The 25,355-nt window shown below is 40.2% G+C and overlaps 1 protein-coding gene and 1 long non-coding RNA gene across 6 annotated transcripts in view; both read right to left on the bottom strand.

Annotated features, from left to right (window-relative positions):
* fam184ab (family with sequence similarity 184 member Ab) overlaps positions 1–25,355 on the bottom strand; it is a 225,611-nt gene that overhangs the window by 176,396 nt on the left and 23,860 nt on the right. The gene's annotated exons all lie outside the window — the stretch shown is intronic.
* Positions 10,433–20,382, bottom strand: LOC146501970 (uncharacterized). The gene is made up of 2 exons (XR_014869417.1): positions 17,440–20,382; positions 10,433–17,361 (listed from the first exon to the last, which is right to left on the bottom strand). It is a non-coding gene; the product is annotated as an uncharacterized LOC146501970 (long non-coding RNA).

The raw sequence follows: 25,355 nt of genomic DNA, 5'->3' as shown, positions 1-25,355 counted from the left end.
CATCTGCATCTTAGCCTACCTAGATGACTGGGCTCTTGTAGCTTGCTCCAGAGAGCAGGCGGAGACACAGCTGTCGCTGTCACACATCCTATGTTCTGTCTCCCCAGTTGCTTTTAAGTTTACATGTTTAGAGTTCAGTGTGTTCAGTGTGTTTCCTGTTTTACTTTGAAGGTCCGTGTCTTATGTCAGCGTTTCTAGTTTTGCTTCCCTTGTGTCTTCCAGCCTGAGTACTCCCAGCTGTGCTCTCCTTCTGTGTCTCATTCCCTCGTTATCCCTCAGTGTATTTAAGCCCTGTGTTTCTCTTTGTCAGTGTCGTAGTCTCCCTCATGACTGTGTTTCCCTGTGTGTTAGTTATCCATGTCCCAGTTTAGTTTAGTTTAGTTATATTTTTCGTGCCATTCTGCAATAAAGCACCTTTTTGAGTTTAATTCCTGTGTGGTGAGTTTTGCGTTTGGGTCCTTCTCCTGCCTGCACACAGCCGAAACATGACAGCTTTCCAGCCGCGCACGTTTGTCGGAGCACAGAGTGGCCGCGTTTCATCGCTGCCTCGCTCAGTTTCAGCTGGGACGCTGGTGGCCCACAAGGTCGTGGTATGCAGAGATAATCAGCCTGCTAGCAGCGAGTCCTTGGCAGCTTCCTTTCCGCAGGGATCTCCTCTCTCAGGCGGGAGGAGAAGTGTTTCATCTGCGCCCAGATCTGTGGCGCCTTCATGCTTACCTGCTGAGAGGTTAAGCTTGATTGCTAAGGGTTTGCCACCTAGTGTGATGGCAACAATTCAGAGCGCTAGGGCCTCATCTACTAGAGGCTTGTACGCTTACAAATGGCAAGCCTTCGAGCAATGGTGCCAGGACCGCCACACTCTCCCATTTCAGTGCTCTATTGTGGATGTTTTGACATTCTTGCTGGAGCTTCTGGATAAGGGGACTTTCATTTTCAACAATTAAGGTTTATTTAGCAGCTATATCTGCTTGTCATATTGGCTTTGACAGGGTGACACTAGGTGCACATTCCCTCGCCATACGTTTTCTGAAAGGAGTTCGCCGGCTGAGGCCCATGCTTAAGTCCAGTGTCCCTGCTTGGGACTTGTCTTTGGTGCTTCTCGCTTTGGCTTCGGCAAAGCGAGTGGGTGACCTTCATGCGCTGTCTGTGCATCCCTCCTGCACACAGTTCTCTCCTGATGGCCACAAGGTCGTATTGCGTCCAAATGCTGCCTATTTTCCCAAGATCATGCCTGCATCTTATAGCTCAATGGAGTTTGAGTTGCTGAGCTTTTGCTCCTTTCTTTTTGCATCTGAGGAGCAGAGGAGGATGTATTCTCTTTGTCCAGTGCATGAGCTACGCACCTACATTGGGCGCACTCAGAATGTGCGTTTAAGTGACCAGCTATTTGTCTGCTTCTCTAATCCAAATAGAGGTAGAGCTCTGTCCAAACTGAGGCTGTCCCACTGGATTATAGAAGCTATCTCACTGGCATACGGCACCAGAGGTCTTGCTTTGCCCCGTGGGGTGAGAGCTCATTCCACCAGGGGGATGGCAACCTCATGGGCCTGTAGCTGATATTTGTGCGGCAGCTAGTTGGGCATCACCGCACATTTTTGTGCGGTTTTATCGGTTGGACGTTACAGCCCCTTTGGTGGCTCATGCTGTCCTTTCTGCTGGGTCTACCACTCACTAAGGATGTGGTGGTCCGATTCCGGTTCGGTGGCTGCTCACCGGGGCGTGTATATAAGTCCCATACTTATGTGTTGTACCGAGTGAATCGACTGAAAGGGAACGAATAGTTATGTCTATAACTTCTGTTCCCTGAAGGAGAGGAACGAGGTACAACACAAGGTGGCCTCACTGAGCAGTTTGGCTTGGTGAAGAGCAGCTATCGAACTGAGGGATGACTGTGATGACAGCGGCTATATGTGCAGGCAGGGCCGTGCGCGTGTCATCACACGTCATCTGCCTTAAAGGCGTGAATAAAGGTTTCTTCAGCCAGGACACGTGAGGGCGTGATATCCCATACTTATGTGTTGTACCTCGTTCCTCTCCTTCAGGGAACAGAAGTTATAGACATAACAATTCGATTCATATTTTCAAGTATGTTATTGCAACACTTTAAACATTAACCCTGGCTAGGGTTATGTAATAAACCAGAACGTCAATGATGTTAGCAGTTCATTCGGCTCACAATACATGAGATACAACAGAGTTTATTGCCCATAAAATGATAAATGTGAACTAGACCACAATTTGGGTAAGGACCCATTAGGTGATTAAATTAATTCAATTCTGACCAATACTGTAGAAGTAAAGGTTCTTGAGGACTTCGAATGGATGGATGGATAGATGGACGAACGGGCAGATGGACGGATGGTGGTTTGGGTTAAAATATCACGACTGCTAATTCTTACAAAGCTCCACTTTATTGCTTGCAAGGCTAACACATTCTGTCTGAGGAGTCTGAACAGCTGCAGACACCAAACAGAGATAAACATGCGTTTCAAAATCACATTGTCACCCAAAAAAATTCAATAATTTGTCTCCATAAACAAAAAAAACAATAAAAAGAGATTACTTTTCCTCATAGCAAAATGTGAAACTGTCATGTAAAACCAGAGTTGAGTGGAGCATGAGCCTGACAATGTTTGCATGTTGCTGGTACAAAAAATGGAATATTTAGTAGACAAAGAAATATAATGAAGACTACATTGTTGGTGTGACAGAAGAGGATGCTGGGAATAGGGTGAGATGGAGGAAGAAGGTCTACTGTGGCAACTCTTAAAGGGAGCAGCCCAAAGAAGAAGAGGAAGAAGAAGTCCACACCCTAGCTATACCAGGTTTTCCTTTCCAGCTTGTTTTGGACTGCTTTTGCCCTCCAGCGCACATGAAAATCAGTTATTGTAAAATAAAAATTTTAAAAAAGCCAAACTGCTGTCAGCTCCACAGTTCCACACATCTGTCTGATCCTGGTTTACACCAGGAGTCTCTGAAACAGGGAGGGGGCAGTGGAGGGGTATAATTAGCCTCCTTAAAAACAAAAAAACACAACTTCTCTTGTTTCTCTTTTCACTAGTTCTCTGAGAGATTACTCTGACCACACAGTTACCAGCAGTGCATAAAATCCCAGTTAAATAAGCTGCACAGAACAACACTGATCACTGATGCAGCCGTCATTTGTTTATCTGCTCAGAGAGACAGAGATATGTCTGCGTGCTCCGCCAGGCTGATTTTCTCCGCTAATTGCAGCACAGTGGCCTCGTGCGTTCAATTCAGAGGCAGAACAAACTCTCTGACTCTGATAAGCTGGGACTGAGGACAGCACAGCGCGCACACAAACCCGCTCTGTGTGTGCATGTTTGCACGCAGCGGTTACAAGTAATGATATTTCTCTGGTGTTTGCCTTTAAGTCAAATGGACAGAGTCGGGTGATGAAATAGATAGCTGAGTGTCCTCATTTACATGTTCTATATCTCCTACTTAGGTTGCTGAGGCTGTAAATAACGTTTATTTCCATAATGATATCTGGATGGATTTTTAAAATTAATTGTCTGTCTTATATATTAGTTGGTTCAATGGCTAATAAACAAAAGAGATTAAAATTTTAATCAGGAACTAAACATACTGGGTGCTTTCTGCTTATTAAATGACTTCAAGGATTATATAATACTTAAAAGATCAGACAGGTGATTTTTTTATTGTCAGTAAAATACTTTCTGACTCCTCTGCCCTGTCTGTGGCACGCTGCCCTTAATCCGCGTATTAATACTGAAGACGAAAGTCTTAAAAAGCGGATCACAAATATTACTTTTTATTGTTTTTAAAAGAGGATCTGTAATAAACCGGGCACACTAGTTTTTCGAAAACATTAGCAGAGCAAGAGTGCATTCTTATAAGGATTATTTAGCTGTATGTGAATCATCTTTGCTGAGTTTTTTTTAGCGTTCTCTGTCAACTGCTACTTGAGCACACTGCTCATGTTTATTGAATTGACTGTGAAGGGTGTGGCTTATTGTTGATTTTTTTTTTTTTGTAATCTCCGGTAGGTCTTTTGCAACACTGAAAGCACTTGGAAGATTTTGTTCTAGTGGAAATCGAACATAGAAAGTTGCCATCCTTCACAAATGTGCGAGTCTGCTTTGGTGGTTGAGTCAGCTGCAGACTACAGTGGCCAACAGAGGCAACGCAAAATACTACAAAATGTTCTTTTAAACCACACTGCACACACAGATGATCCATAATATAGGCAGCAGAATGACATATCGCTTACTGAGTCCTTCTTGTAAAAAAAAAAGCTGTATTTTGAATTTAAGCAGGAGAAGGAAAAAAAGACAAATGGCATTCTTAAGGACATAATCAGTAAAATACTGTCTGTGCAGAGAACAGAAGCTACTACTACAACTGGGACTAAGAATTCAACTTGCACGTAATCTCACATTTTGTTCCACCTCCACTAAAAGCCAGCAGATAAAAATGCCACAGTCGAGCCCAGATAAAACTGATGAGGAGGCATTATCTTCTTCTACAAAGCAGAGCTTTGTAAAGCACACGACTGGTTGGACAGGAAGGATTGCAGCATCAGGGGAACAATAGTTAGACTAAGAGTGAAATTAGCTTTGAAAGTGAGGTCTGATATGAGAACGGTGACAAAACATATACAGTAACCTTGACTCTTTTTTATAACATTACCTCAGTGTAAAGTAGCCCATTGCCCTCGTAGACTGACATATTGAATGACGCTGCAATAAGGAGCCCCGTTGCTATGGTCACACCATTAAGCTACAGCCTCAGAGATTTTTTTATGTCCTCGGAAGGAAAAATTAAACAATCGCACGCTGACTTATTTAACCGTTACAACGAGATGCCATCTTTTATCCTGCATGCCTGCAACAGTACCACAACCGACGAAAGCATTTTTAATCCGAGTGGGACCAACATAGTTAATTAACAATTAATTAAGCAAAAGAGACAAGCACAATAAAGAGGTAAAATTATGTTAATCGCAAGTGTCGGGGAAAAGAAACGAGTTACTGGGATCGTGAACCCAAAAATCTCTGCAAATTAGTGCAGGGTGGGTGGCGTCACAAAATCATTATCATGCCAGGCCCAGAATGCAGAGATACTAATAACAGGAGCCTTTCATTTTGAGCAATAACAATAAATTATGAAGGGAACAAAAGACTTATGAACAGACTGAAAAGATTTTCAGTACAATATAAGTACTTGATTTTGCATCGCAAATATGTAAAACATGAGGCATTTCTTTGAGTTATATACTTGATAACATGTATGTGAAGCACAGCATAGTATTTATTATATGAAATATCTGAATGAATTCTCCATATTGTAGAGAATAAGCAGTGCTCCATTGAGCGAAAAGGGGTGAAAAAATGTAGCCACTGGTGAAGGGCCAAACACTGCAGTTTCTTTAATGGCCACTTGAAACTGGTTCCAAAAACGAGTTAATCCTCCACCTGTAAAACCCAAAGCTTATTGGCTAACAGCTTCTCAATCAAAATGAAATTTAAGTTTATTTAATTTTCCTTGAAAACAGTGACTGAGCTTATTAACATAAGGAAAATGCAAGCCAAGCTAATGTCCAAGGGTAATTTTCCTAAAGACCAGAACTCAATAGAAGCGGAAGTCTAGCAGTCCAGTTTCCAGGCACTTCTCACAGCCTGAATCCATGTCCATCTTTTATAAAGTTATATCATAATGTCTGTGATACAATAGGGATCTACTGCTCCATCATAAAATTTTACTGTGAACTTTAATCTGCTCTCCGTAATTATAATATAACTATAAAATCAAAATGGATTTAGTTGCAGGACAACATTCAGGTATTTTGGGCATACTTTATGTTTATTGGAACACACTGAATCTTTTCCAGTACACTGCTTGACACATTTATTAGACCACCATCCAGTGTAATGTTTATGCAGCAGCTGCTCTAAATTAACAGTACCGGTAATTACCAAAATCATTTGTTATCCTTCCTTAATGGTAAATCCACATTTTAACACTATCTATGAATTTAGAAACGTTTATTAATTTACAGAAAAAAGTAATGTTTGCGCTTATGTTTGAAGTCCAGTGTACCTGCTTAAATTTGAGAATAAAAATGTGAATTCAGCGTAAAATAGTTAAATAGTTTTTTTTAGTTTTTCTAAATTATTTGTATTTTCTTGTTTTTATGTCAGGTGGTCAAATAAATGTGTTCAGCACTGTATATTGAATAGTAAGTTGTATTGGTGGGATTTGGCCTTATGGCCTTATGAAAGGAAAATAACGAGGACTGACATAAAAATATTATTAGCCACAAGCTGAGTTTAATTTCCAAAAAACCCCTTTATGATTATTGGAACTGACTCCTAGTATAACTAATATCAAAACTACAACTCTTCTGTGAATTCTACTGTCTTAATAAAGAAAGGTAAATGCACACTGACTGGTGATTCACTTTATATTGATTTTGTGTTTTATTACTCTTTTCTAAATCTATTATCTGTAGAATGCAAGTTTGTGCTTTAATAACTTTGAACCAAGTTTCTTTATGTACTTTTATATTACTTAGAATTCAAAAGCAAAAGGAAGCCAGTTGAAATAGAGGGCATGGTGGTTTCGAATGTACAATCCTTCACCTGTCACCGCGAGGTCAAGAAAAGTAGGAGAGTATATGTGTGCTTGTGAGTTTGGATGTGAGCAGACAGAGCGAGCTGACCAATTGCCCCAGAGAGCTTCAACAAATCTCTGTGTGTGTGTATGTGTGTGTGTGCACATACAGATCATCTTCTTGCAGGTTCTCTCTGAATTTGTTTTCATGTGGGACCTGAGCCACTGCAACACAGGAAAATCTGTGTGTGGGCGCATTTTTTATTCACCATGGCACAGTGCAATATTTGCAAAACTTTGATTATAAGCAACAGTGGCAGAACCACAAATATGCTCATACATTTGTTGGCAACACATGCCATTAAAATGCAGGACTGCTGTGTTTTTTGGTGCCTTGCAGGCAATAGATGAATCCCCTCCGGCTAGTACAACTGCATATGTAATGTAGTGTTAGGAGCTGCACAGGAAATGTGGGCCTAAGATTTTGTGTTTATTTAACAACGTAAGCTTGAATTTAAAAAAAAAAAAGGTATGGACACTTTGCAATATAGACAAAATAAATCTTACACAATATAAATGTTGCACTTTACCAGACAGCTGCACACGTTGAGTAAAAAGCAGCATAGATGTGTTATTGTTTTACAGAAAGTTAATACAGTGGACTAAGTTACTTAACATTTGTGTGGTTAATAGAAGTTATATAGAATTAAGCTTTATGTGTGTTAACCTACGTAGCACTTCAGCAAACAGAAAACTTTAAAAGTATATAGTTTAAGAAAATTAACTTTGGTGCTGGTGATCAGTGTGGTTTCAGACATTGTTAAGCATTTAATGTTAAAAACAGACTTGTCATATTATTAAGCTAGCTTCTTCAGGCTTGTTTTGTGTTTTAATAAGTCACAGTTGCTTTATTTTAATTACTTTAGCACTTTAACTTCACCTCGAGCTGATTTATCTTGTAGATGTGTTCTATACAAGGTTTTGGTACTTTTTAGTGTTTTTACAGTGTGTGTGTGTGTGTGTGTGTGTGTGTGTGTGAGTGAGAGAGAGAGAGAGAGAGAGAGAGTGAGAGAATATGTGTGTGTTGTACATTGTGTACTGTTTTAGAACAAGTTATTGCATAAACAGTTGTTTGGACTTCCCTAAATATAAAAAATTACATGTCAACATTACAAAATGCACAGAAGGGTCCCTGTGAACCTCAGTGGGTTTAGCAGGCAACTCATATGCCTGGCTAACACAGAATCCCGGGTTCAAATCTGCCACTAAAGCCAGTTACTGCATCTGTTTTTCCTGGTCTTTCTCCCAGATCTCCAGGTCTTATTAAAAATAATGGCTAAAAAGCCCCAAAATATGTATACTACTAAACGTTGTTAACGAGGGAAATCTATTTAACAGTGAGAGGAAAAAAAAATAAAATCGGGAAGCACTGTATGTTTTATTTCAGCCAGATACCATTTGAGTATTATCTGACAGCTACAGGAAAGTGTAGGGTAAACAGGGACTGGGTTTACATTTATCATTGTTAGGTTTTAAAGAAGTTCTTATTTGGCTCTCTGTGCATTCACTGTGTGGACCAGTGTACCTCTTAAAGCCCTATATCATTAGTTCTAAATAACAGAATGATGAGTCATTACTTCAGGTTAAATTATTAAGCAAGAGATGAAGTAATAAATGACAGCTTTCCTGCCACGAAATGTAGTTCAAATACAACACAAATGATTAAAGCAAAGTTTACTCTGTAATTTGAAATCAAGATTATATTTTCTTTACTGGAAATGTTTAGTAGTTCCAAATATAACTTTTCGGTATCTTTAATGACTAAAAATTGCCATCAGTGTCAGCCCTGAACAAGCTATATCAGTTGATCCCAGTAAGCAACGGTTAGAATCTCTTGAAAACAAGATCCCAATCTTAATGAGACCCAATAAGTGGTTGCGGGAGAGAGGCTTAGTTTAAGTATCTAAGGATCTTATTCATAATTGACAGGAAGCTGGAGTGCGATGTGAGTAATGTCACGGTTGTGTAGACTGTCATTATGAAGAGACAGCTGAGCTACAAGCTGAAACTTCCTACTTATCAGTCCATCTACCTTCCAGCTCTCACCTAAGGTCACACAATTTGGGTGATGAAGGAAAGAATAAGATTGCGAATAAAAGCAGCTAAAATGAGTTTCCTCCACGGTTGTCTAGAGCTCTTACAGATAGGGTGAGGAGGTCACCCTATCTGTAAGAGTCCCAGCTTCATCGTATCAAAAGGAGTTAGTCGAGTTGGATTGGGCATCTGATCAGGATGTCTCCTGGGCGCCTCCCTTTGGAGGTTTTCTGGGGATACATCTAAATGGGAGTTTACAGGTATATACAAAAAACCTGCTGCCTGCTGCAGAAGTTACATATGTCATCTGGCCTGGAATCTGGCCTTGGGATTCACTGTTTGGGATTCAGTGTTTGTGGTTACCCTGCTGTCAACTTTAGATAAGCAGAAAAGATGATGGATGGATGGATGGATGGATGGATGGATGGATGGATGGATGGATGGACCCTATAGTTTGTGAACTATATAACTTTTCATTCAAAATTTTAAGAAACTTTTACCAAAGATTTGTTGTGACATTCATTCTCAATCAGAGTACACATGGTTGCAGGACAGCTAATAGGACACGAGCAGCAGAAAGGACAGGAAGAAAAAGTAGAGCAGCAGCCTGTTCTAGCTCCATGTCAGCTCTCGCTGTGCGTTGTGGCAGCTGGAGGGTTGTTGCGGTTGTTTTTCTTGGCATTAGAAGTCAGGTAGTGTCTGTTCCCTCCAGCAACTAGTCATGAAGTGCGGGAAAAGTTTGAACGGTCTCAGCAGTAGGTGCAGGAAAGTGAAGTCTGCAACATTTAACTTTGTCCTCAAACTGATGGAGCATAAAGTTTCCACAGGTGTCTGCTGAGGTTTGGGATATTTTTAGAAGCGAGTGGGTAGACTGTAATTACACACTGCACAGACAGGTGAGGAGAGAGGGTGGGGTGGGGGGGTTAAAAACACACACGAAAAAACCCCTCTCTTTTACACACAAACTTACGCACATACACACGTCTGATTGGCAAGGCTTATCGGATGGGTTTCCATGGTAACTAGACACAGCTGCTTCTATTAAAAGGGAGGTTGAAAAAGGTGAAGAGGGAGAAAGAGAAATAGGGAAGTGAGGGGGAGCACAAATGAAAGAATAACAGAAAGGGGGAAAAAAGCCAGCAATAGAAAAATGGCTGAACACATTTCTAATTCAAACCCTGTAATTTACACTCAGCTGGTGACGCACATACTAAAAGCAGTGATTGAGTTAAAGGAAGCGAGGCGGGCAGGTTGGCAGTCAGGTGCCATCTAACCAGCTAAGGCAGATGTTCCCAAAGTGTGGGGCCCGCCCCCTAGGGGGGGCGCAGAGCAATTGCAGGGGGGGCGCGGCATGAAAAGGGGAAAAAAAACAAAAAAAAAACCAACGCTTGGACACTGCTAGCACGGGCGCCCACACAAACGCAAAGCAGGAGATGAAGCATAGCTGAATATGTTTCCAAACCAACTTCTAAGCCAAAGACTAGAAAATATGGTGAAGCATGTCTTCCCTTTGGCTTGTGCCGAGGTAGGTCTCCCTGCAGGATTGGTTTTCCCTTCGTTGGGAGCAGCGCTGGGCTGTTTAAATCACGGACAAAGAGTATCCCACATTCTTGATTTGTAGATCACAAACACTTGTTGTAATGACTAACTACTCCTGACATTTTGGAGATGTTAGCTCTTTATACAGTAAAGTTACAGTGGGATACAAATAACATCAGGCTGATCCTGCCACAATTTGTTCCCCCGGTTCAAATCATGGACAAACAGCATCCAACAGTTGTTTATGTTTTTGAAACCATTTTGCAGAGGGATTTTTTTGAAAAATGTATTGATAGCAATGTTGAATATTATTACACAGGGAAAAAAAACAACTACATGTAAAATAATTACACCGTGACGCCTCTGCCTTTCTAAATGAAGGGACAGTAACTGCGTGTATATGTAAGCGTGTAAAACCTGCAGATAGTCAGATTAACAGTATTTCGTCTCTATCTGCCATTCTGCAATTCATCTCATGTAAACAATAACGTGGCGCGCAGCGTGACGTGAAAAAAGGCACATACCTTTGACGTTGAGTGAGGAACTCTGTATTCCTCGTCCACACGTAAACGCAAAAAAGGAGTTTTAAAAAAATCTCCGTTCTCGGTGATTCGAAACGCCGTTTACGTGTGGACGAAACAGCTGCGTTTTCAAAAATACCCGTGTAGGTGTGGACGTAGCGTAAAATACTTAGTAGTTTATTTTCTTACTACCTGTCATTTATTGCAGATTACTTGTATTTGCTTAATTGTTTACTAAATGTTTGAGGTGTGAAATAAACTGCAATGGAGCAAAATATGGGTGTGTGTGGTTGGAGGATGTGTTCGTGCGTGCGCGCGAGGGGGGGCGCGAACATTTTTCTTGTAAAACAAGGGGGGCCCAGCAAAAAAAGTTTGGGAACCACTGAGCTAAGGGAACATAACACACTGTAGACAGATAATGAATGAGCTGCTGGGAGTGATTATGACCAATCAAGGCTCCCACTGATTAAAAATAACTGTACTGCAAACTTCTGTGTGCCTTGGCTGTGAGATAAAACTAATTAACATGATCATAAATACGTTGAATAATCTTTAAAACACCACTGACATAAAAAGCATTGACAATTTGCTTGCTAGTTATACAGAACTGTGCAAAAGTCTCATTCTCATTTATTCATATTTTGCTACCAAGAAGCCAGACTAGTGAAAATAATAGAGCAATAGTTCTTCAGACTTCCTTGTCGCCAAAGCCTTCACTTGGACAATAGCTGCTTTTTTACTCATCGTCAGTCATGTCAGCAATATATCTATATATTTAAGGTTCTGGACACTGACCGACCAAGCATTATAAAAGTCACTTAACTCGAGGGGTGAACCAGTGTTGTTTTGTATTAGCCAGAAAACCTGGCATATCTCAGCATGGTATGCAGTCTATCCTGAAAAAAAAAACTGAAAAAAAAATGGACAAGTGGAAGACAAAAGAGGTGGCAGGCCTAAAGAAAAAACAAAACAAACACCTTTTACAGCAGGTGAACACCATCTGGAAGTAATTTCCATCTCATCAGAAACAGTGCCATATGCCTGTCAAGAAGCCATTGTCATGGAAAGGAAACAGGGAGAAAAGGCTGAGGCATGTCAAATTACACAAGAACTGGGCTCAAAATTGGTGGCAACAGGTCTTATGAAGGGATGAAACCAAATCTGATCCAAAACCTGCATCAAATTTCTCCAAAAGCCTGAAAAGGTAACACTGTAACTTAAAGAAAGTAGTAAAAAAAACCCGCAAACAATGATGCCAAACACCTAAAAGCAAAACTTTCAGGTAGCTAAAACAGAAATGAACAGACTTCTATGTGAAACATACCATTGTACACACTTCAGTTTTATTTACATATCCCCCATTCACAGAAACAAGGTACTTAAATACTGTAAGATAAAGAAGTAAAATATCAAAGGGAAATTGATCAGCTGATCCCCTAATATTGTCTTAGAAATATGAATACCTCATATCTTGTTAGGGACTGGTGTTGAGTATGTGGACTTATGTCAGGCTTAACTTTATACTGTAAACTTGCAGTTATGTGGCAATGCATTTCAATCTTGTGATTTAAAACAAACATAATGTACAAGTAAGGGCTAATACAGTGCTTTGTTGGACCCCAAAACTGCTATTTACTCAAATTCAGTGTAAGATAAGGAGCATATGGAGAGTTTACAGCCCGCCCACGCTGTGAAACATTAATGGACAGGGACACATCAACAGAGCCCTGATTACCAACATTCAGCTAAAGCAGCTTTGCGCTTTTATATACTGCAATTTTCCATAATAGGCATAAAAGCCTACAGAGTGCAATGAGTCATGACTAGGTTGGGATTAGTGCTGGGCCTCAGCTGAGGAACATAAAGTCAAAACCTCATGTATGATTCTGGAACCAGTACTAATAAATAACAGACAAGAAGGAAATAATAACCAAGGTGAGATCAAGTCACAGGTTTTCCATGCCTTTTTGCTAAATAACTGACATACAATCTTTCAAACATGAGCCACTTCAGGGATGTGTTTAAGCTTTTTAGAAAGACACATAAAAGAAACCCCTAATGCAAGTGCTGGTTGGAAAAGAAAATGCTTGTGAAAGCAGCTAGCAAGACTTTGATCTGTCTCTTTGTACTCATTTCATCATTTTCTACAATAATAGTGGTTTACATATCACTTCAAGCTATAGTGGGTAAAATGAGAAACGTGACAGTCTTTTTCCTGCACTATTTCTTTGTTCTAAGCTCCTCAATCCATTGATATATCTTGAGGCTTTTTTGTCAGTAGCTGCCTGAGTCTCACCAAGGTGCCATTTGGCAGCTGTGCCTTTGTGCAAGAGCCCTGGTAATATTGAACTGAGACACAACGGTTCAGTTTTACAAGGGGTTCAAGACACACATATAGCAGACAAGACACTGTGATTCACATCCAAATTGGACCTTTGCATTTCAAGTTTTTTTTTTAACTTGATGATTTGTTTCATTTTACCTACTTTTTACTGGTTAGATTTAGGCACTAAGTGCTCCTCGGTAAGGTTTGGACACTAAAAGCTATTTGGTTAGGTTGAGTCATTAAAAACCATTTGGTGAGGTGTATGCACTAAAAACTTACTTGTATGGTAACCAAGAAGTTAAGTGCAGCCTTGTGGATAACTGAGGCACATCAGCCGGTTTGATAAAACTGCATTGCTTGACACCCAGGGAACGAGAATGGACTGGGTTTATATGTGATCAAAATAAATCAGTGCTGACTCATGACTTCATACGCAATTCAAAAGACATTCTCACGTGAAAGTCTACTGCTTAACTCACAGCAGACTCTTTCTTAGACTTCATGAAGCAGTTTTTGTCCTTCATACAGCTCAACTGATCTGGTCTGAAAAGATCTGTGATCAATTGTAGTGTCCTTTCACAGAGCCAAGAGGAGGTGCAGGACTCCTTTCCCCCCATTAAAGTTCTTAAATGGGTTTAGTGAGAGAAAATGTCCAGTTTCAGCGCAGTTTTAGTTCATACATCTCACCACGTCAAACAAATAATCAGTGCTAAATTTAGCACCATCATGCTACCCAAAGCAGAGCTCTGCATTTAATTTTAATCACTGTTAATGATACAGCACATATGTGAAAACAGAGCACCCCACATATGGTGACAGGTGAGTGATCGATGTGTGTTTCATTGAGTTTTTCTGGCTCTGCTGTTGCTGCTACTGCTGTTGAGAATCAGGTCAGATGAGTCACCAGCAGCACAGGCCCAAAGCTACAATCTCGCTCTCTAATCCACTCTCAGCCTGATGTGATAATGTGATCCCATTCAGTCTGCTCTTCTGTTGACTGCTAATGTCTCGCGGTTTGTGCGCTTCTTTACTGCATGGTCATTTGTTTGAGTTAGAGTTTGACAGGTGCACGTGTTTGAAGAATGCCACTGTAAGAGTAAAACTACTGTTGAGTTTGAGCATTTAAGCCTATGAGGCAGGGAAACAGTCTGGTTGGTTTAGTATAAACATAATTGTTTTTCTTAGTCTTTTCTGACAGTTGTTAAGCTGGACGGCATTTTTTCCTGTGGGAAAACATCCTAGTATTGAACTGCTGTTTGGACTAATGTGAAACAGGGTGAAAGTTCAGTGGAGTGGAGATGGATTGGCAGAAATTAATCTGCAACTCTCAGAGTCTTAAATAATCTCTAACCTTCAACAAATAAATCAAAAACGCACACGAAAGTGCACAATAACACTGAGGTTATGGTAATAAAGTGCTTGCTGTAAATTGGATAACTGAATCATAAACAAAATGCAATCTAAATATTATGGGGCATTTAAAGTATGTCTATTTATTTTAATAACACAAGTGAGTATGTTGATGATATATGTAGACAGATTATCCCTAGTGCCAATGTTTTTTTAAAAAACAGTAATAAGCTGATGGAATCAAGAAAATAATCCACAATTGTTTACTTATTTATAATTATTGTTGTCATTTCCGAGCAAAAATGCCAAATACTTGTGAGGTCAGACCACAAAAATGCTCTTGCCAAGCAGTATCAAGATTTTTAAAGCAGACTCTAATTTCCTGAAATATAAAATCATTTTATTATTCAATAAACAGCCAGAAATAACACAAAAATGTATAAATGAGTGTTAAATAAGGTAACATTAACTCACTGTCTTGGCTATACGCAAATTAATTGTGCTTATATGTGTTGTCACCATACCAAAGATTTATTTTAAACCAGGTAAAAACCTTAAGGTGTGCTGTTTTTGAGCCACAAAATAATATGAAAAAAACATCTGTGAAATTGGTGAATTTTGGAGTTCAAATAAAATGAACCATATACAGGTGAAGGGAACTTTTAACAGGTATTCTTTACCATTTTCACACATTTTACTGAGGAAAAGGTTCAAAGTCAGGGACAGGTTGGTCTGTAGAAAGATCAATATTGATCGGCCTTGTGAAGGAATCTAAACGTTGGTCTTAGACAGTTGACCAGCTAATGAACAAACACACACATCATCCAGATATAAAGAGATCGCTGGTCAAACGGTGCCTTTCTAACTGCAGATTCATTGACATGTCAGGCTCTCGCTGTCAGACAGAACCAACCCTCAAGTAGGTCAAATCAGGATGATGAAAACTGCAGCAAAGTCATTACTATCTTCAATTTTTCAACATATACTTCAATTCCTGGTGAAGTACAGATAACATTACTTGACTGGAGTGAAAATATGTTGGCAGTTAGAAATATTTCTAACTGAAACATGTCCAGTAATGAGTCAAATACTATTTTTTTTAGCTCCCCCCACAGTGCTACCAGTTCTTTCTTCGCCACAGAATTTCATTGACATTTCCTAGTCTCTGGTCATCGTATCGCTGCTTATCTCTTCCTGTGGGATTTTACTTTCCACCTCGCTACATAAATGACACACTACTTCCTGCACTTGCTTTGTATAACTCATGAATTGTGTGTTTAATACAATGCCAATGACAGTGCCTCCACCCACAGTATTTCTATGCAACGATCTGATCTCATTCTAAGCTGGATCATCACACTCCTCTGCAGTTCACCTCCTACCATATAACATTTAAATTGTAGATGAATAATAGCACTGTCTTCAGTTTGCAAAACACACAGTGACATTCTCCATTAATAGCTTCCTGTTTTTCCATCTTTCTTTTTCTCGACATGTCCTCGTTGTGTTTCCAGGTGGTGGCCGGCTTGTCCAGCCGACCGTCTCTCTCCAGCTGTCTCCCTTTCTGCGTGGGCTAACTCTGACTGACACTGACCCTGCCCACAGGCTAAAAACAACACAGCAGTTTCAAATGCATTCATTTCTGCACACGCACACACTTGCAACACACACCCACACAATGAGAGATACACAGTGGTTGGTTTGTGGCAACGACAGCTTGATCTAATCTGACCTCAGACTCTGTTGTCTGGTTTTAGGTCTTTGTGTGTGTGTGGATATGTGCTCACAGCTGTTGAATGATGAGGCACACTCCATCACCTGCGTCCCAGTCATCCTCCTGTGAAATAGCGGATGGCTGTCGCCCTAAGAGATACGCACAGTGGCACACACTGATGTCTGGATTGTGCTTCTCGCTCATGCCTCAGTATATCTTATCTGTACCCTGTCTTAATCTTTCTCTATGTGTCCCTAATGTCTTCCTCCTGTCTTAAAAGTTGTCGGTGTCTGCATGCTGTGCTGCCTCACCAGAATGACTATTCCATCCAAACTACCAGCTACCATAGAAAGTATAAAGTATAAAAGACCAGAGTAGTCAACACACAGTCACACACTATTTAGTGAAGTCGTGTTATGAAGCCTTGAGATCAGTGTTTTCACCATTGAAACAGGATGTGACAGGCAAGGGAAAAACCAAATGCAATGCATGTTTATTGTTGAAAGACTTTTGATTCATCAGTCCATTAGAATATTTTAGATAATCCTCCTTTCTGAATCCAATATTTACCACATTTTACAATATTAATGACATTTTTATTTAATATGACCTCAAACTAGTGATTTAACCCAAAAAGTCATTAGGAAAGTTTTAGAGCTGAGGGTCATCCCACATAGCAGACAGTTTTAGGGATGGGTATTGATAAGATTTTCACGATTCCGATCCAATTTTGATTCTGTTTAACGATTTGATTCACTAAGGTCGATTAGCTTAGAACGTTGTTTTATATCTTCTCTTTGAATAAGATAGACATTTAGGAGTAACATGGCCTTACAAACCCAACAGTGAGATCTTAAGAGATCCACAGTCTACGGCTCTTCAATGGGGTGTCACAGGGTCCCCGGGAATAAAAATTGCAAATGTAAAATAATAAAATAAATATTCTTCTGTAGCAATAACAAAGTATAACATAAATTATTCAGTAGCAATTACACAAGAATATCCAGTAATGTCTCTGTCTACAATTAAACACATTCACTTACCGAAAATCGGGGGCATCTGCTGTGGCAAATGGGTGCAAGCCTTTTACCACAAACTTAGTCACTGCTCGGTGACATTCGTCTATCCTGGCCTGAAAGGAGACGCTACCGGTAGACTGCAGCGAGAACTGCCAGCATCTGAACCAGCCAGACTCTGTCTGTCTCTCTCATCATGATCACCTAAATGCACAGTAATGGCAGGTTTTGTAATAAGGCAGATCGCGCTAACATAATATGCACTGTTAGTTGATTATTTACCTGCCGCATTAACGGGAGAGGACGTGCAAACGTTACCGCTGCTGCTGGGTTGAGATTCACGAGTCCGGAGCGGAATTAAAAACACGACATTCATTTAAGGTTATCGCGTGTTTTGTGAGCAAATGCTTTTGCATATTTGTAGTGTTTTCTCCCTTAAATGAAATATCTACTTTTCAAGTATTGCAAGTTGCCCTGTTGTCATCCGTTTGAGCGTTTGAGCCACTTAGGCGCCGTGTTTCCTGACAGGTAAATGATGCTCCGCAACGTGGTGACGTCATTTGGGGCGACTGGAATTGATAAGGGAATCGTTTGCAAAAATGGCAAACAATTCCAAGGAATTGAAACAGTGGGAACCGGTTCTCAACAAGAACCGGTTTTCGATACCCATCCCTAGACAGGTTTGGCCTAGATCTGGTGTCAAGCCGACACTGCTGGCTGACTTCTGGCATGGCAAGTGGTATGTCATCCAGATATGGGCCAGGTATGGCATAGATGTTCATGTGATGGCATGCCATATCTGGCTCGTTTATGGTTTGGTTTATGTGTCCCAGGCTCATAAAAAATAACAGGTCTTTCCCAGATGCGGCATCAAACTGGCACTTCTGACTGACTGGTGTCATGGCAGGGTGTATGTCAACCAGATGTGGGCCAGGTCTGGTAACTATGGCACTATTTATGTTCTATTTTCCTATTATAGTACTGCAACAAGACCCAAATGCCTTGTATACTGCTATGGTAGCCAAAGTTTCAAATCCAGGTTTGACAGGTTTGTGAGTGTACACTTTATGCAAAACCTAGTGAGGGGGTTACTTATGTTTCCCACCGGGCGGCTGTAGCTCAGTAGGTAGAACAGGTCACCTACTGATCAGCAGGTTAGTGGTTCGATCCATGGCTCCTCCAGTCTGCAATAGGCTGTGTGGCCAGCAGTGTGTTTGCAACTGGTCTTGTGCTGGCCCATATGTGGGCCACCTCTAGCAAACCAAATCTGAACCACCAAAGGGCCGTCATTCTTTGCAGTGTGCGGGCCAGATCCGGGCCATACCTATTTTGCTATGTGGGATCTTGTCACAGACTCCAATACGTTAGGAGGTTAAAAAGAATGCAGATCTAAGGAACTTAGATCTATGGCAGGTATGCAGGGCATATGAGTATGAAAGCCCAATACTAACCTTTTTCTACAAGTCAGATCTGAAAAATCATATTCATACTACCAATCAGTTAGTTTGTTAAACAAAATAACTCATCACAGATTCACAGAATCTCTGTATAGGCTTTTCTATTCCTATGCTATCGTACGTTTCCCATGGCAGTCTTGAAAATAAAAGTGTAAGACGAGCCCTGAATACTTGGAATGTGCAATTCTGTCTGCCATGGAAACCGGTAAAAAAGAATAAATAGCTGCATTTTGACAGTCTCATTATATAAGCAAAATCATGCACAGGTAAAACCCTGTTTTGAATACAAATTGGGGCTCTGTGGATCCTTTACAGGATTTCAATAAAAACCCTCTACATACAATTTAAAGCTAAAAGTTCAACTTTGGAAAAAGAAAAGTACAATATCTACAGTTTTAATAAGACCACAAGTGCTGGGAATCTTGGCTTTAAGGTAAAAACTGTCTATATCATGTTATAAGGATATTTTTCATGAGGCTATGGGGATTCTATTTTGGGTAAATGTGCGTTTTACAACAACAGAAAGAATCTCCATGTTTTATTCCTCATCATCCCTTCACCACGCTGTATTTCAGTTTAATTTCTTTAAAAAACACTCATCACCACATCATTGGGTCTATTTACGCATTCAGGCTTATTTTTCTCTGCGTCACAGTTTGCTTTCGGTCTAAGAAAATCTCTCCTGTTCTTTAGATTCATACTCATTCTCAAGCTCAGCATCGACCACCCTCGCCTCATCAGCTGCACCAGCGCTCCATGCCTGCCACTTCGCTCTGCACTCCGTCTCTCATTCATCATCTAAGCCCCGCTTCTACCTTCAGCCCTCACCACCTGCTGAGTTGGCTACAGTCAACTTCAATCCCCTGCCTTCATCATTGCTGCACTTCTCTATGATCTTTAGGATCCTGAGTCTGAAATCTTCACTGGTCATAATGCATTGTTCAAAGCAACAAATAAAGACTCTCTTAATCCTACCAGAAGAATCTTCCTACATCTTAATTAAATATGCTAGGTAAGATAATCTAGAACAGTGTTAAACCAGTCCACCACAGAGTCCAATTTGACCCAATGCATGGCTTTAAAAAAGGCATAAAATGCAGTGCTTTTCCTGTTGTAGTGATGCGATGCCAGCATTACTGCAGAGAAGTGAAAATGTATGGAAACCAAATGTAAACTAAATGTATGTTTAGATATAAACATCATGTTTAATTCATAAAGACATAAAATACTTTGCTGCTTGCTTACAAAAATTGAACATGTGAAGGTTGTAGCTGTGAATCTGTAAATATAACAACATCACACTTACTAAGGGGTTGCTTGGTGCCTCACCCAGGACCAATTTGTTTTACTATACCTTACCAGGGGGCACGTTTCCCCTAACAACAGAGCTCCTGGGATCACTAGGCAGACACCGCCACCAGATTAAGGTGGACATTCAAAAATGCACAAATTAGCTTCCTCTAAGGTGTGTCTGAGCTCAGTCTTAGAGATAACATTTTGGAGTGGTCCAGGCTTCTTACTGTAATGTCTTCTGCATGCCTCATAGTTGAACTGGTTCAAGGATGTCCTTGGTTTGCCTGAGGATCAGACCTGAGGACAAACCAAGGACATGATGGAGAGAATGTGGCTCTGCAGGTTTTACCCCTGGAAGAGCTTGTATAGATCACTGGGCCTTGGCATCAATCCCGTAACAGGGATGGATAGAGAAATTTAGAGAAATACTGTTTTCATATAGATTAGTTTACAATAGATTAAGTTTATCTCTCCTAGTAGGGCTGGGCGATATGACCCAAAATTCATATCTCGATATTTTTTAGCTGGTTGGCGATATAAGATATATATCTCGATATTTTTTTAAAGCCATAAGTTAAGAACAAAAAGAGAGTTCTTAGTCAAAGCTGTGTCCCAGATGTCACACAGGCATTTTTATTTACATACAGCATAGATGTACATGAAGAAATTACTCAAAAATAAATTATCAGCATTTATTAAATAATCATGCTCCATAAATAAAAGAAAACAATGTTGTTTTTGTGCATAACAAAAGCTCATAATTGTGCAGTCAAAATGTAAACTAACAGACGCTGAGCACAATAACAAAGACAGATTTCACAGCTGCTCTGTTCCCAACTTCTACTGCGTGACTGACAGCCTTGAGTTTGAAATCCTCTTTGTAACCACGTCTCTTAACAGGTGCCATTTATGGCCCTTATACACACACAATACGGTAATATTACGTTGAAGCACAGTACGTATCATTCCGCGAGGCTCCAGACTACGGTAGCCGTAATGCTCCGACAATCCATCAAGCGCTGCATCTCCGTAGCTTACCAAAGTCGTACTAAAACATTTTTTGACAGATTGCTGAGCGCCGTGTACCACCTAAAATCGGTTTGCGGTCAGTAAGCACAACCAGAATTCATACATAAGGCGCGCTGTCAACTTTTGAGAAAATGAAGGGATTTTAGGCCGTGCAGCCCCTGTGGGCTGCATGTCGTTAGCATGGTTAGCTCGTTAGCGCGGTTAGCTCGCTAACACGTTGACGCCGTCCAGCCCCACAACTCGCTAACGGAGATTTGCCGTGTCCATCTTGTCGCTGCCTGCAGGTGAAGCTTTGGGGGAGGAGGGGGATTTGTGTTCAGTGAAGGAGAGGCGAGGTCGAGTAATGTTGCATAAAGACAAAAGTGGACGAAAGAGAGGCAAACTTGTGGCTCCACAAGTATAATTATAACGTAACATAGACTATATCGATATAAAGGATAATGTCACATCTTATATCTCGTATGAAAATATATCGATATTTTTTAAAAACTCGATATATCGCCCAGCCCTATCTCCTAGTATGTGATGCTATTCGGGAATTTGAAGTAATGGTGCAAATTATCATTGCATGAATATAACATAATGCATAATAAACTCTTTCTCATTACTGCAGAGGACAAAAAAATAACATAAAGGTAAAAACCATGAACTCCCTGCTATTAAGATGAAGCAAAAGCCAGAATTAATCGGCTCACCAGGTCATCTCGCCCATACTGTTTTGCCTGATTTACAGCCCTCTGCTTCTCCTTTGCCAGCACCAGGTCAACCACTGGTGCATGAAAACCATTTACAGCGTGATCACTTTCTGTTGAGTCATGCTGTAGATCACAACTGCACAGCTGGAGGTCATTCTCTAAGACTATAAGGTCTACCGCCTTATGTGACAACAATTTAAACGCGTTAATCATACTTCCTCACCTCGAGTACAAAGCTATGAATCTGTTCTGACTTCAGATATAGTCCAATGGAGATGCTGGTGTCAGTGTTCAGCACAGAAAAGCTGTTACGAACCCGTGTAGCACAAGTAGTGATGTATGAATGGGACGATCGTTATAAAGAAAGTGTTAAAAATAGCACAGCACCGGGTCCCTCTGGAAACTGCATGGCTCGTTCCCTCTCTTTCCTCATCTTTCTTCTGCTCTGTTTTGTTCACACAGTCACAGCACACTGAATTCCATTAGAAGAGGCATCAGTGTCTGTAGCACTTGTAGCCTGCAGCTTCTTTCTCACGCATATTCGGTGTGTGTGTGTGTGTATGTGTTTGTGCGTATGCCTATGATGTCACTATTTGTTGTATTTTAGACGCAAAGGGACTGAGTGAACCCTCTTTAAACAGTGCGGAGGAACGTAGTACTAGTCTTTATACTAAAGGTTGTAGATTAATGCCTGATAAGAATTATTTTAAAAGACAACTTCACTGGTGAACAAAGAAAACACACACTTCAGCTTTTCAGGGGGTTTAACATTGGGGGGGGACCTCAATTGCAGCCTGGTCATAGCAAAATGTGAAACAAAGGCCAAAAAACCACAAAAACATATTTATGGACACAAACTGTCCATTTGTTTGCTTGCTTTTTGTGAGTCACCATGACATTGAAACTAATGTATCTAAATTAAGTTTTGTGTTTGCATCATGTAAGTTGCCTTGACTTTTCAGCAGGGACATATCACCATGGCAACCAAGAAACCTTTAAAAGAAGAGGCAAAGCATGAAGCTTTCACCAAAATGATCCACAAATTGGATTTTTTTCACTATTAAAAGTGAATAATATGAATGCGCTTGGAAAAATGTTCAGGGGCATTAAAAAAAATATTAGAAGAGTGTGTGTCCAGAAACCCAAATCGGCAGATTAAATGTCGTGGCTAACAGCTTGGAGGGGCTCGCAGCTACAGTCAGCAAGAGTAAAGACACACGGAGGATAGCTTTTTATTTCTTTCTTTCTTTTATCATAAGTTTTATACAGATGGTATAGTTGTTGGCACAGTCGTGTAATAAGTGAAAGACAGCTAGTGTTAAAATCAGCCAAATGAAAACATGTGCTGCTACCTGCTGTGGGGACCCCATGGGAATAAGGGAATAGCTAAAAGTAGCAATAGAAAAACAGGCCACTTTAAACTGATATAAAGGCATACTTAATATTAACAATGATTTAGTGATATTAAGACTGCAATTAAAACATTTTAATGTCAATTAACTTTTTTATTAGAACACAATAACCATGATAGCTGTACTTTGCAACAATGCTCTACTTTTGGATTTTCAGACTCCTTTACACACTCTTCATTTCAGTTTTTTGAGTTCAATAAATCCACACTTGTTCCAATGAATGAGCAATTGTAATTAAATAGTTGTAATCTCATTATTAACCCAAAAAAACATAATTATAAAATTTGCCATAATTGAGTGATATGCAGTGAAACTACCCGAATCCCTGTGATACTGATTTTTTGTCATGCCGCCCAGCACTCGAGGAATGTCAAGCTGGAGGGAAAACTGATCCACATTACACAGTCATCCTTTTAACATCTACTGCAGCAGTTAGGTTGAGATTCTCTGCACATATGTGTGTGTTCGTGTGAGGACGCCTGTTCAATAAGGTGATATAAAAGACAAGGGTGAGATGTCGTAGCTCACATACACAGGTGTTATCAAAACAAGCACACAGATAAAAAGCATCAGAGAGCTGAAGGGAAGCAGTACCGTGGAGTTAACACGAGGCAGGCGAGCATTCTGCTGAAGTGGTAATAAGCTGCGAATCCACAAATGACTGTCCACATATTGTGTCAGTGCAAGCAGAACTGACACCAAAAGGCTTTGCACAATGTCCCTGGCTGTGCTCAGCCTGGCATTCAAAAGCTGAACATTGCTGAATACATGTTGGACTCAGAATGTTCATCAAGTTTAAAAAACTGCAAATATCCTCCCACCTAACTTGAAAGTGTTTAAAGTTTGTCTGTTGTACTTAGTGTTTTGTATGAAATGTTCTTCTTGTCTGCATGCTAATTAACAAAAAAGAATAGGAAATAATTTTTCTGAAATGGCGAGCACAGAAACTCACAGGACAGTTAATGTTTCACTTCAACTCTTTATTTTAGCAATGACAATCTAAAACACTAAGATTGTATTAAGTGTGTTTCACTTAAACTTATGTAGAGCACTTTTACTGTGGTATATTAAGTTATATTTATAGGTCCTATATATGCTCCGAAGAAACCTTTTCACTATAAAGCTACGATAGCACATTTAATTTTACACTAGTGTTTCATGAATCCATTCGCTACCAGAAGAAACTATATCTCTGTGTCCTGCAGGCATCATTTATGCACGTTCAGTTTATTCTTTTTCCATTCTCCTGTGTCCTTGGCACTAAACCAGTATATGTGTAATACCTTTTGAATTCAGTCTAGTCATTAAGTACACCCTAACTACACCCTGATTGATTGACTTTCCCTAAGAGCAGTTCCTCAGCGATTCCTGTTAATTAAATGTCTATTTTCTGTGTATGAAATGCTACGTGCATACTGTGTGATGAAAGCTCCCAGCAATTCAGTACGGAAAGAATAAAAAAAGCTACTGTGCTAAAACCATGTGATGCAGATAGTTTGTTTTTGGATATATCATTATTGAACATTCATTACTCTTGACTGTGGAAACTCTGTGAAAGTGTTTGTCTTTCATTTCTCAGGATCACGTTGTGAACCTTTTTGACCTTTCAGCTCCAAAATACCAAGTTTATACACCATCTTCCAAGCTGAGCAGAACTACTGGTAGCATTAGAGAAACTTGGGGGAAATACACCAGAGCATTCCCAAGCCAGAAAACGGACATAATCTCTTCACTGTGTCCTGGCTATGCCCTGGGGTTTCCTCTCAGTAGGATATGCCTGAGCTCACTTGGAATGTGTCCAGGCTTTCCTAGTCAGATGCAACAACTAGCAACTAAAACAGTGGTTATGGGTGACACATTTGTCACTGTTAGTAAGCCCAGCAACATTAACACAGCCCCATAACCATCTATACCGGCACACTGGACTCAGTGCCATGTTCTCCTGCATGATCGATATCATATTTAGAAAAAGTAATTCAGTCCAGGAATAGAAGGTAGAAACAGGGAGTCAAAACAGGAAACAAAGCCATCGCTGATCTTTTTTTCTTTTCAAAGTTCTCGACAGACCGTCTCATCATCTTCCAGCTTTTGAAGGAAGCCCCTCTCTATCACTTTTGCAGTGATATATAATTAAAATGCTGGTAAGGATGCACATGCTTGTACACTCATTTTCAACAACAGCAAGCATAAAACGCTGATTTTAGACATCCTTCAGAGGAAGCTAATTTCCACCTCTTGTATCTGCAATCTTCTGGCCACTACTCCCAGTTCATGGCAATAGGTGAGAAAAGCTCACACAGTATATATTAACA

This window comes from Neolamprologus multifasciatus, chromosome 15 (genome assembly GCF_963576455.1).
Source record: "Neolamprologus multifasciatus chromosome 15, fNeoMul1.2, whole genome shotgun sequence".
Lineage (NCBI taxonomy): Eukaryota > Metazoa > Chordata > Actinopteri > Cichliformes > Cichlidae > Neolamprologus > Neolamprologus multifasciatus.
This window is presented reverse-complemented; position numbering and strand designations above follow the sequence as displayed.